We start from the raw sequence: 13,724 nt of genomic DNA, 5'->3' as shown, positions 1-13,724 counted from the left end.
ATGGCTATCTTTCAGTGGAAAGGGTAGGGATAGGCTCCTTACTGTTAAGGAAAGTGATGCCAATAATTTTACAGTTTTGAAGAATGCACTCTTGGATGGATTTGGTTTAACCACTGAACAATACAGGATTAAGTTCAGAGAAACCAGAAAAGAGTCCTCACAAGACTGGGTAGACTTTGTTGACTATTCAGTGAAGGCCTTGGAGGGGTGGTTACAAGGCAGTAAAGTTTCTGACTATGAAAGCCTGTATAGTCTGATCCTGAGAGAGCATATTCTGAATAACTGTGTGTCTGATTTGTCACACCAATATCTAGTGGACTCAGATCTGACATCTCCCCAAGAATTGGGAAAGAAGGCAGACAAATGGGTCAGAACAAGAGTGAACAGAAAAGTTCATACAGGGGGTGACAAGGATGGCAAGAAGAAGGATGGTAAGTCTTCAGACAAGGGTGGGGACAAATCCAAAAATTAGTCTTCATCAGGCCCACAAAAACACTCTGGTGGGGCTGGTGGGTCCAAATTCTCTTCTAATCAAGTAAAGAAACCATGGTGCTATTTATGTAAAGTAAAAGGCCATTGGACAACTGATCCCAGTTGTCCAAAGTTAAGCACCAAGAATCCCACTACCACAACCCCTACTGCTACACCTAGTGCCCCTAGTAATAGCAGTGGTGGTGGGAGCAAACCTACTAATAGCCAATCCAAGGGAGTAGCTGGGCTCACTTTTTGTAATTTAGTTGGGGTTGGTCTTGTTAGGGAGACCACAGAGGCTGTGCTAGTCTCTGAAGGTGCCATTGATTTGGCCACCTTGGTTGCTTGTCCCCTTAATATGGATAAGTACAAGCAACTTCCCCTAATAAATGGCGTTGAGGTTCAGGCCTACAGGGACACAGGTGCCAGTGTTACCGTGGTAATAGAGAAACTGGTCCACCCTGAACAACACCTACTTGGTCACCAGTACCAAGTGACTGATGCTCATAACAACACTCTTAGCCACCCCATGGCTGTTGTGAATCTCAACTGGGGGGGAGGGTTACTGGTCCAAAGAAAGTTGTGGTTGCCTCAGATTTACCTGTAGACTGTCTACTAGGGAACGATTTAGAGACATCAGCTTGGGCAGAAGTGGAGTTGGAGGCTCATGCAGCAATGCTGGGCATTCCTGGGCATATTTTTGCTTTAACCAGGGCTCGGGCCAAAAAGCAAAAAGGACAGGGTGACTTGGATCCTGGAACAATGGACCAAGTGCTCCCTAAAGCTAGGGTTAGTAAAGGTAAATCCCTACCTACTATCCCTCCCTCTACAGATGATTCTACTTCTGAGGAAGAAGAATTTCCCCCCTGTGCAGAACCTTCACCAGAGGAGCTGGAAGCAGACTCTGCTGAGCTTTCGGGTGGAGGAGGGCCTGCCAGGGAGGAGCTGAGTGTGGCACAGCAGACCTGTCCCACATTAGAGGGTCTAAGACAGCAAGCTGTCAAACAGCAAAATGAGGATGTCAGTGACTCACACAGAGTTTACTGGGAGGACAACCTCTTGTATACTGAAGCAAGGGATCCAAAACCTGGAGCAGCCAGGAGATTGGTGATTCCCCTGCAATAGAGAGAGTTCCCCCTAACTCTATCCCACAACATTCCCTTGGCTGGACATCTTGGGCAAATTAAAACATGGGAAAGGCTTGTCCCCCTGTTTCATTGGCCTAGGATGTCAGAGGACACAAAAGATTTTTGTAAGTCCTGTGTCACCTGTCAAGCCAGTGGCAAGACTGGTGGCACCCCAAAGGCTCCCCTTATTCCACTGCCTGTGGTTGGGGTCCCCTTTGAAAGGGTAGGGGTTGACATAGTTGGCCCCCTTGACCCTCCTACTGCTTTAGGCAATGGGTTTATCTTGGTGGTAGTGGACCATGTCACAAGATATCCTGAAGCAATTCCTCTAAGGACCACTACAGCTCCTGCAGTGGCAAAGGCCCTCCTAGGAATCTTTTCTAGGGTGGGTTTCCCAAAAGAGGTGGTATCAGACAGGGGTAGCAACTTCATGTCTGCATACTTAAAGGCCATGTGGAAGGAATGTGGTGTAACATACAAATTCACCACACCTTATCATCCACAAACAAATGGACGGGTTGAGAGGTTTAATAAAACTCTCAAAGGAATGATAATGGGACTCCCTGAAAAATTCAGGAGGAGATGGAATGTCCTGTTACCTTGCCTCCTTTTTGCTTACAGGGAGGTACCCCAGAAAGGAGTGGGCTTCAGCCCCTTCGAACTCCTATTTAGGCACCCTGTAAGAGGTCCTCTAACACATGTAAAGGAGGGTTGGGAACAACCTTTAAAAGCTCCTAAGCATGACATAGTGGACTAGGTACTTGGCCTAAGATCCAGAATGGCTGAGTATATGAAAAAGGCCAGTAAAAACCTTCAGGCCAGCCAAGAGCTCCAAACGCAATGGCATGACCAGAAGGTTGTTCTGATTCAGTACCAACCAGGGCAGAAAGTGTGGGTCTTGGAGCCTGTGGCCCCAAGAGCACTCCAAGACAAATGGAGTGGACCCCACATTATTGTTGAAAAGAAGGGAGAAGTCACCTACTTGGTTGACTTAGGCACTGCCCGGAGGCCCCTTAGGGTGCTCCATGTCAATCGCCTGAAACCCTACTATGACAGGGCTGATCTCACCCTGCTCATGGCAACAGATGAAGGACAGGAAGAAGAGAGTGACCCTCTCCCTGATCTCTTCTCTTCCACAGAACAAGATGCTCTAGTGGAAGGTGTAGTTTCGGCAGATTGTCTTACTGCTGAGCAGAAAGACCACTGCATAAATCTCCTGGGTCAGTTTTCTGAACTCTTTTCTACTGTGCCAGGCACCACTTCTAGGTGTGAGCACACTATAGATACTGGAGACAGCATGCCTGTCAAAAGTAAGATCTATAGGCAGCCTGACCATGTCAGGGACTGCATAAAACAAGAGGTTCAGAAAATGCTTGAACTGGGAGTGGTTGAGCACTCTGAAAGTCCATGGGCCTCTCCTGTGGTACTTGTACCAAAGCCTCACTCTAAAGATGGAAAAAAGGAAATGAGGTTTTGTGTAGATTACAGAGGTCTCAACCAGGTAACTAAAACTGATGCTCACCCTATACCCAGGGCAGATGAGCTCATAGATACACTGGCATCTGCCAAGTATCTAAGCACCTTTGATTTGACTGCAGGGTATTGGCAGATCAAGTTATCAGAGGATGCTAAAGCAAAAACGGCATTTTCAACCATTGGAGTGCACTACCAATTCACAGTAATGCCCTTTGGTTTGAAAAATTCACCTGCCACTTTTCAGAGTTTGGTGAATACAGTCCTGCAAGGGTTGGAGGATTTTAGTGCAGCATATCTATATGATATAGCTGTCTTTAGCTCCATCTGGGATGATCACCTGGTCCACCTGTGGAAAGTTTTGAAGGCCCTGCAGAAGGCAGGCCTCACTATCAAGGCTTCAAAGTGCCAGATAGGGCAGGGGAAAGTGGTTTATCTGGGAAACCTTGTAGGTGGAGAACAGATTGCACCACTTCAGGGGAAAATCCAAACTATTATAGATTGGGTTCCCCCTACAACTCAGACCCAGGAGAGAGCCTTCTTAGGCCTCACTGGGTATTACAGGAGGTTCATAAAGAACTATGGCTCCATAGCAGCCCCTCTTAATGACCTCACTTCTAAGAAAATGCCTAAAAAGATATTATGGACAGCTAGCTGTCAGAAAGCTTTTGACGAGCTGAAACAGGCCATGTGCTCTGCACCTGTCCTAAAAAGCCCATGTTACTCCAAGAAATTCATTGTTCAAACTGATGCATCTGAATTAGGGGTAGGGGCAGTCTTATCACAACTCAATTCTGAGGGCCAGGATCAACCTGTTGCTTTTATCAGCAGGAGGCTGACCCCTAGAGAAAAGTGTTGGTCTGCCATAGAGAGGGAGGCCTTTGCTGTGGTCTGGGCACTGAAGAAGTTGAGGCCATACCTGTTTGGCACTCACTTTATTGTTCAGAAAGACCACAAACCTCTACTTTGGCTAAAACAAATGAAAGGTGAAAACCCTAAATTGGTGTGGTGGTCCATATCTCTACAGGGAATGGGCTATACAGTGGAACATAGACCTGGGAGTACCCACTCCAATGCAGATGGACTTTCCAGATATTTCCACTTAGACAATGAAGACTCATCAGGTCATGGCTAGTCTTATTGTCCTTCGTTTGGGGGGGTTGTGTAGGAAAGTATCATGTTGCCTGGCATGTTACCCCCATATTTCACTGTATATATGTTGTTTTAGTTGTATGTCTCACTGGGACCCTGCCAGCAAGGGCCCCAGTGCTCATAAGTGTGCCCTGTATGTGTTCCCTGTGTGATGACTAACTGTCTCACTGAGGCTCTGCTAACCAGAACCTCAGTGGTTATGCTCTCTCTTTGCTTTCCAAATTGTCACTAACAGGCTAGTGACCAATTTCACCAATTCACATTGGCATACTGGAACACCCTTATAATTCCCTAGTATATGGTACTGAGGTACCCAGGGTATTGGGGTTCCAGGAGATCCCTATGGGCTGCAGCATTTCTTTTGCCACCCATAGGGAGCTCTGACAATTCTTACACAGGCCTGCCACTGCAGCCTGAGTGAAATAACATCCACGTTATTTCACAGCCATTTACCACTGCACTTAAGTAACTTATAAGTCACCTATATGTCTAACCTTTACCTGGTAAAGGTTGGGTGCTAAGTTACTTAGTGTGTGGGCACCCTGTGTGAGAAAGTAGCCTCTTTCTAGCCTTGTTACCCCCACTTTTGGCCTGTTTGTGAGTGTATGTCAGGGTATTTTCACTGTCTCACTGGGATCCTGCCAGCCAGGACCCAGTGCTCATAGTGAAAACCCTATGCTTTCAGTATGTTTGTTATGTGTCACTGGGACCCTGCTAGCCAGGACCCCAGTGCTCATAAGTTTGTGACCTAAATGTATGTGTTCCATGTGTGATACCTAACTGTCTCACTGAGGCTCTGCTAACCAGAACCTCAGTGGTTATGCTCTCTCTGTACAAATTGTCACTAACAGGCTAGTGACCAATTCCACCAATTTACATTGGCATACTGGAACACCCTTATAAGTCCCTAGTATATGGTACTAAGGTACCCAGGGTATTGGGGTTCCAGGAGATCCCGATAGGGCTGCAGCATTTTTTGTGCCACCCATAGGGAGATCTGACAATTCTTACACAGGCCTGCCAGTGCAACCTGAGTGAAATAACGTCCACGTTATTTCACAGCCATTTACCACTGCACTTAAGTAACTTATAAGTCACCTATATGTCTAACCTTTACCTGGTAAAGGTTGGGTGCTAAGTTACTTAGGGGGTCATTCTGACCCTGGCGGTCATGGACCGCCAGGGCCAACGACCGCGGAAGCACCGCCAACAGGCTGGCGGTGCTTCCGGGGGCATTCTGACCGCGGCGGTAAAGCCGCGGTCAGAAAAGGGAAGCCGGTGGTTTCCCGCCGGCTTCCCGCCGCCCGCGGGGGTCAGAATGACCCCCTTTGTGTGTGGGCACCCTGGCACTAGCCAAGGTGCTCCCACATTGTTCAGGGCAAATTCCCCGGACTTTGTGAGTGCGGGGACACCATTACACGCGTGCACTATATATGTCACAACATATGTGTAGCGTCATAATGGTAACTCCGAACATGGCCATGTAACATGTCTAAGATCATGGAATTGTCACCCCCTGGCATTGGGGAGACAATTCCATGATCCCCCGAGTCTCTAGCTCAGACCCGGGTACTGCCAAACTGCCTTTCCCGGGGTTTCACTGCAGCTGCTGCTGCTGCCAACCCCTCAGACAGGTTTCTGCCCTCCTGGGGTCCAGCCAGGCTTGGCCCAGGAAGGCAGAACAAAGGACTTTCTCAGAGAGAGGGTGTTACACCCTCTCCCTTTGGAAAAAGGTGTCAGGGCTGGGGAGGAGTAGCCTCCCCCAGCCTCTGGAAATGCTTTGATGGGCACAGATGGTGCCCATCTCTGCTTAAGCCAGTCTGCACCGGATCAGGGATCCCTCAGCCCTGCTGTGGCGCGAAACTGGACAAAGGAAAGGGGAGTGACCACTCCCCTGACCTGCACCTCCCTGGAAGGTGCCCAGAGATCCTCCAGTGTGCTCCAGACCTCTGCCATCTTGGAAACAGAGATGCTGCTGGCACACTGGACTGCACTGAGTGGCCAGTGCCAGCAGGTGATGTCAGAAACTCCTTCTGATAGGCTCCTTCAGGTGTTGCTAGCCTATCCTCTCTCCTAAGTAGCCAAACCTCCTTTTCTGGCTATTTAGGGTCTCTGCTTTGGGGAATTCCTTAGATAACGAATGCAAGAGCTCATCAGAGTTCCTCTGCATCTCTCTCTTCACCTTCTGCCAAGGAATCGACGGCTGACCGCGCTGGAAGCCTGCAAAACTGCAACAAAGTAGCAAAGAGGATTACTGCAACCTTGTATCGCTGATCCTGCCGCCTTCTCGACTGTTTTCCTGGTGGTGCATGCTGTGGGGGTAGTCTGCCTCCTCTCTGCACTAGAAGCTCCGAAGAAATCTCCCGTGGGTCGACGGAATCTTCCACCTGCAACCGCAGGCACCAAAGAACAGCATCACCGGTTCTCTGGGTCTCCTCTCAGCACGACGAGCGAGGTCCCTTGAACTCAGCAACTCTGTCCAAGTGACTCCCACAGTCCAGTGACTCTTCAGTCCAAGTTTGGTGGAGGTAAGTCCTCCATCCCCACGCTAGACTGCATTGCTGGGAACAGCGTGTTTTGCAGCTATTCCGACTCCTGTGCACTCTTCCAGGATTTCCTTTGTGCACAGCCAAGTCTGGGTCCCCGGCACTCTAACCTGCAGAGCACGACCTCCTGAGTTGTCCTCCGGCTTCGTGGGACCTTCCTTTGGGACTTCGGGTGAGCTCCGGTTCACTCCACTTTGTAGTGCCTGTTCTGGCACTTCTGCGGGTGCTGCTTGCTTTTGAGAGGGCTCCTTGTCTTGCTTGGTGCCCCTCTGTCCTCTCACGCAATTGGCGACATCCTGGTCCCTTCTGGGCCACAGCAGCATCCAAAAATCCTAACTGCAACCCTTGCAGCTAGCAAGGCTTGTTTGTGGTCTTTCTGCACGGAAACACTTCTGCACGACTCTTCACAACATGGGACATCCATCCTCCAAAGGGGAAGTTTCTAGCCCTTGTCGTTCTTGCAGAATCCACAGCTTCTACCATCCGGTGGCAGCTTCTTTGCACCCACAGCTGGCATTTCCTGGGCATCTGCCCACTCCCGACTTGATCGTGACTCTTGGACTTGGTCCCCTTGTTCCACAGGTACTCTTGTCCAGAAATCCATTGTTGTCGCATTGCTGGTGTTGTTGTTTCTGGCAGAATTCCCCTATCACGCCTTCTGTGCTCTTTGGGGAACTTAGGTGCACTTTGCACCCACTTTTCAGGGTCTTGGGGTGGGCTATTTTTCTAACCCTCACTGTTTTCTTACAGTCCCAGCGACCTTCTACAAGGTCACATAGGTTTGGGGTCCATTCGTGGTTCGCATTCCACTTCTAGAGTAAATGGTTTGTGTTGCCCCTATCCCTATGTGCCCCCATTGCATTCTATTGTGACTATACATTGTTTGCACTGTTTTCTATTGCTATTACTGCATATTTTGGTATTGTGTACATATATCTTGTGTATATTTGCTATCCTCATACTGAGGGTACTCTCTGAGATACTTTGGCATATTGTCATAAAAATAAAGTGACTTTATTTTTAGTATATCTGTGTGTTGTGTTTTCTTATGATATTGTACATATGACACTAGTGGTACTGTAGGAGCTTCACTCGTCTCCTAGTTCAGCCTAAGCTGCTCTGCTAAGCTACCTTTTCTATCAGCCTAAGCTGCTAGACACCCCTCTACACTAATAAGGGATACCTGGGCCTGGTGCAAGGTGTAAGTACCCCTTGGTACTCACTACAAGCCAGTCCAGCCTCCTACACCCTGGCACTAGCCAAGGTGCCCCCACATTGTTCAAGGCAAATTCCCCGGACTTTGTGAGTGCGGGGACACCATTACACACGTGCACTGTACATAGGTCACTACCTATGTACAGCGTCAAAATGGTAACTCCGAACATGGCCATGTAACATGTCTAAGATCATGGAATTGTCACCCCAATGCCATTCTGGCATTGGGGAGACAATTCCATGATCCCCCGAGTCTCTAGCACAGACCCGGGTACTGCCAAAATACCTTTCTCGGGGTTTCACTGCAGCTGCTGCTGCTGCCAACCCCTCAGACAGGTTTCTGCCCTCCTGGGGTCCAGCCAGGCCTGGCCCAGGAAGGCAGAACAAAGGACTTCCTCAGAGAGAGGGTGTTACACCCTCTCCCTATGGAAAAAGGTTTCACGGCTGGGGAGGAATAGCCTCCCCCAGCCTCTGGAAATGCTTTGATTGGCACAGATGGTGCCCATCTCTGCATAAGCCAGTCTGCACCGGTTCAGGGATCCCCCAGCCCTGCTCTGGCACGAAACTGGACAAAGGAAAGGGGAGTGACCACTCCCCTGACCTTCACCTCCCATGGGAGGTGCCCAGAGCTCCTCCAGTGTGCTCCAGACCTCTGCCATCTAGTAAACAGAGGTGCTGCTGGCACACTGGACTGCTCTGAGTGGCCAGTGCCAGCAGGTGATGTCAGAGACTCCTCCTGATAGGCTCTTACCTGTGTTGCTAGCCTATCCTCCTTCCTAGGTAGCCAAACCTCCTTTTCTGGCTATTTAGGGTCTCTGCTTTGGGGAATTCTTTAGATAACGAATGCAAGAGCTCATCAGAGTGCCTCTGCACCTCTCTCTTCACCTTCTGCCAAGGAATCGACCGCTGACTGCTCAGGACGCCTGCAAAACCGCAACAAAGTAGCAAAGACGACTACTGCAACCTTGTATCGCTGATCCTGCCGCCTTCTCGACTGTTTTCCTGGTGGTGCATGCTGTGGGGGTAGTCTGCCTCCTCTCTGCACTAGAAGCTCCAAAGAAATCTCCCGTGGGACGACGGAATCCTCCCCCTGCAACTGCAGGCACCAAAAGAACTGCATCACCGGTCCTCTGGGTCCCCTCTCAGCACGACGAGTGTGGTCCCTGGAACTCAGCAACTCTGTCCAAGTGACTCCCACAGTCCAGTGACTCTTCAGTCCAAGTTTGGTGGAGGTAAGCCCTTGCCTCCCCACGCTAGACTGCATTGCTGGGTACCGCATGATTTGCAGCTGCTCCGGCTCCTCTGCACTCTTCCAGGATTTCCTTTGTTCACAGCCAAGCCTGGGTCCCCGACACTCTAACCTGCAGTGCACAACCTCCTGAGTTGTCCTCCGGCGTCGTGGGATCTCCTTTTGTGACTTCGGGTGAGCTCCTGTTCACTCCCCTTTGTAGTGCCTGTTCTGGCACTTCTGTGGATGCTGCCTGCTTCTGTGAGGGCTCCCTGTCTTGCTGGGTGCACCCTCTGTCTCCTCACGCAAGTGGCGACATCCTGGTCCCTCCTGGGCCACAGCAGCATCCAAAAATCCCAACCGCGACCCTTGCAGCTAGCAAAGCTTGTTTGCGGTCTTTCTGCGTGGGAACACCTCTGAAAGCTTCTTCACGACGTGGGACATCCATCCTCCAAAGGGGAAGTTCCTAGTCCTCTTCGTTCTTGCAGAATCCACAGCTTCTACCATCCGGTGGCAGCTTCTTTGCACCCTCAGCTGGCATTTCCCGGGCATCTGCCCAATCTCGACTTTGTCGCGACTCTTGGACTTGGTCCCCTTGTTCCACAGGTACTCTCGTCCAGAAATCCACCTTTGTTGCATTGCTGGTGTTGGTGTTCCTTGCAGAATTCCCCTATCACGACTTCTGTGCTCTCTGGGGAGTATAGGTGCACTTTACACCTACTTTTCAGGGTCTTGGAGTGGGCTATTTTTCTAACCCTCACTGTTTTCTTACAGTCCCAGCGACCCTCTACAAGCTCACATAGGTTTGGGGTCCATTCGTGGTACGCATTCCACTTCTAGAGTATATGGTTTGTGTTGCCCCTGTACCTATGTGCTCCTATTGCAATCTACTGTAACTTTACATTGCTTGCATTACTTCCTTTTGCTATTACTGCATATTTTTGGTATTGCGTACATATATCTTGTGTATATTTGGCATCCTCATACTGAGGGTACTCACTGAGATACTTTTGGCATATTGTCATAAAAATAAAGTACCTTTATTTTTAGTATATCTGTGTATTGTGTTTTCTTATGATATTGTGCATATGACACCAGTGGTATAGTAGGAGCTTTGCATGTCTCCTAGTTTAGCCTAAGCTGCTCTGCTATAGCTACCTTCTACCAGCCTAAGCTGCTAGAAACACCTCTTCTACACTAATAAGGGATAACTGGACCTGGTACAGAGTGTAAGTACCCCTTGGTACCCACTACAAGCCAGGCCAGCCTCCTACAGTAGCGCAGAGAGGACTCTATGTGAAGGGAAAGGTTATGGGTCACAGAGTTTCATTCTTGGTGGACACAAGAGCTACACGCTCTACAGTGAGAAGTGCAGAGGTTCTGAATTTGCCCCTTTCAGGTAGAACAGTTCAGGTTGTGGGGGTGGCAAACCAGTATTTGACAAACCCCATTTTAGTGCCAGTTGAAGTCGAGATTGAGAATTTCCAGGGATTGCTTAAATTTGTAGTCTGTGATTCAAGTCCGGAATCTCTACCGGGAAGGGACTTGTTGTGTAAGACAAAGGGGGTGATTCTGATTCTGGCGGGCGGCGGAGGCCGCCCGCCAGAATTCCGCCCCCAAAATACCGCGCCGCGGTCAAAAGACCGCGGCAGGTATTTCAAGTTTTCCCCTGGGCTGGCGGGCGGCCGCCAAAAGGCCGCCCGCCAGCCCAGGGGAAAACGACCTTCCCACGAGGATGCCGCCTCGTAATCGAGCCGGCGGAGTGGGAAGGTGCGACGGGTGCATTTGCACCCGTCGCGTATTTCACTGTCTGCCAAGCAGACAGTGAAATACTTGTAGGGGCCCTCTTACGGGGGCCCCTGCAGTGCCCATGCCAGTGGCATGGGCACTGCAGGGGCCCCCAGGGGCCCTGCGACCCCCCCTACCGCCATCCGGTTCCCGGCGGGCGGACCGCCGGGAACTGGACGGCGGTAGGGGGGGTCGGAATCCCCTCGGCGGCGCAGCTAGCTGCGCCGCCTTGGAGGATTCAACAGGGCAGCGGTACACTGGCGGGAGCCCGCCAGTGTTGCCGGTCTGACCGCGGCTTTACCGCCGCGGTCAGAATGCCCTGCGGGGCACCGCCGGCCTGTCGGCGGTGCTCCCGCCGTCAGAATCACCCCCAAAGTGTCTGATTACTTGTTCAAATGATGGAATTGAGATTCAGACAAATAGTAATCATGAAGAAGAGCAAGCCCCAGAAATAGAGTGTGAAACTACAGATGAGGAGTACCCTTTGATTGTGTTTTTCCCAATGCTCACAGTTAGAGAGCTCCATCCCGATTTGCAGTGAACGGTAAAGGAGAAAGTGTGGGATTTGACAGGAAAAGAAGTAGGTTTGATAAAGGGAGTGGAGCCAGTCAAAGTTACCATGAAACCAAATGCAGTTTTCCCCCAACTTCCGCAATACCACATGCCACAAGATATCCTTATGAAAGTGTCTCAGATAATTGCAGATTTTGTAAAGCAAGGGGTTCTGAAAGAAGTGCTGAGCAGTCCATGTAACTCGCCAATAATGGGTTTGAAGAAACCCTGTGGGAAGATTTGAATTGTTCAGGATTTGAGAAACATAAATGGGATTGTGGTCAAATGTTGTCCCTTGGTGCCAAATCTAGCTGTGATAATGTTCCAGATTCCATGTGATGCCAAGTGGTTCACTGTGATCATTTTGTCACAGGCATTCTTTTCTGTGCCTCTTCATGAGGACAGTCAATTTCTCTTTTGTTTCAAATTCCTGGATAGAGTTTATTGCAGGTGCAGAATCCCTCAAGGGTATTCAGAGTCACCTTCCATATTCAGTCACATCTTGAAAAGAATTTGGAATTATTGGAATTGCCTTTCCAATCGACCTTGGTGCAGTACATTGATGAATTACTGATTGCATCCAAGACAAGGGATGAGTGCAAGTATGACACGATTGCCCTGTTAACCATTTAGGTAAGAATGGTCAGAAAGTGTCTCTGCTGAATTAGAAGTACTGTCAGAAAGTAGTGAAGTATTTGGGTCACCAGATTGAGAAGGGTTCAAGAAAGATATCCAGAGAAAGGATTACAACGATATTGCAGATAAGTCCCCCAAACAGCCAGAGATATGTCAGGATGTTTCTGGGAATGGTGGGTTATTGTCACCAGTGGATTCCAAATCTTTCAGTCATTTCAAGACCCTTGCAGAAGCTGACTCATAAGGAAGTCCCTGATCCCATAGTGTTAGTCCAGGATGAAATGAAAGCGTTCACTGAACTGGGAGATTTTGTGCCGGGCTCCAGCATTGGGTATGCCTGATTACACAAAACCTTTCATTGTTCTGTCATGACATGATGAATGTTCTTTGTCAGTCTTGACACAGGTCCATGGAGGTGTAAACCGCTCAGAAGCCTATTTTTCAGCTACTTTGGACCCAGACGCAGCAGCCTTACTGGGTTGTTTGCACGCAGTTGCGGCAGTTGGTCAGAGCCTTACACAATGTGAGAGCATTGTGATGGGATATCCTCTGACTGGAATGGTCCCTCACTCTATTGAGATTCTACTGACAAGGACGATAACCCAATACTTGACTGGTGCAAGGTTGACTAGATATGAAACGAGTATTTTAGGGTGTACAGTGCTGAACCATGCAACCTTACTTCCGAGTGAAAATGCTGGAATTGAAAAAGAGGAAGATGTTGAACAAGATTGTCTTGAAGTAACTGATTTGTGCACAAAACCAAGACCTGGCATTAAAGATACCCGATTGGAAGAAAATGACCAAATTATCTTTGCTGATGGTTCTTGTCTGAGAGACAATACAAGGACACTAAGAGCAGGATATGCTGTCTGCACAATTACAGGAACCTTGGAAGCTTCTTGGCCTTGAGGAGTGTATTCTGCCCAAGTAGTGGAACTGGTAGCCCTTACTAGAGCGTGCCATGTTTCTGCTCAGTTAAAAGTTACAATCTATAGGGATAGCCAGTATGGATTTGGAATAGTCCATGATTTTGGTCAATTGTGGTCACAAAGAGGTTTCCTGACCTCTTCTGGTTCACCACTGAGAAATGGTGAGAGAATTAAAGAATTGTTGCATGCTATTCATATGCCTGAAAAGATTGCAGTGGTGAAATGCATTGCACATCTGAAGTCACAGGACTATGGGCCTGATTCCAACTTTGGAGGACGGTGTTAAACCGGCCCAAAAGTGGCGGATATACCACCTACCGTATTACGAGTCCATTATATCCTATGGAACTCGTAATACGGTAGGTGGTATATCCGTCACTTTTGGGACGGTTTAACACCGTCCTCCAAAGTTGGAATCAGGCCCCATGTGTCATTGGGAAATGGATATGCGGATAAAGTCACAAGATTTTGCGCATTGAACTGTATGTCAAAGACAAGTGGGAACTGTTACCTGAAGAAGACGAAACTTGTACAAGCTATACATTGAAAATAATTGACACTTTAGAAAAATTAAAATCCTTGCAGAATAATGTTGACAGGGAAG

The sequence above is a fragment of the Pleurodeles waltl genome, chromosome 2_2, assembly GCF_031143425.1.
Source record: "Pleurodeles waltl isolate 20211129_DDA chromosome 2_2, aPleWal1.hap1.20221129, whole genome shotgun sequence".
NCBI classification, from domain to species: Eukaryota; Metazoa; Chordata; class Amphibia; order Caudata; family Salamandridae; genus Pleurodeles; species Pleurodeles waltl.
This window is presented reverse-complemented; position numbering follows the sequence as displayed.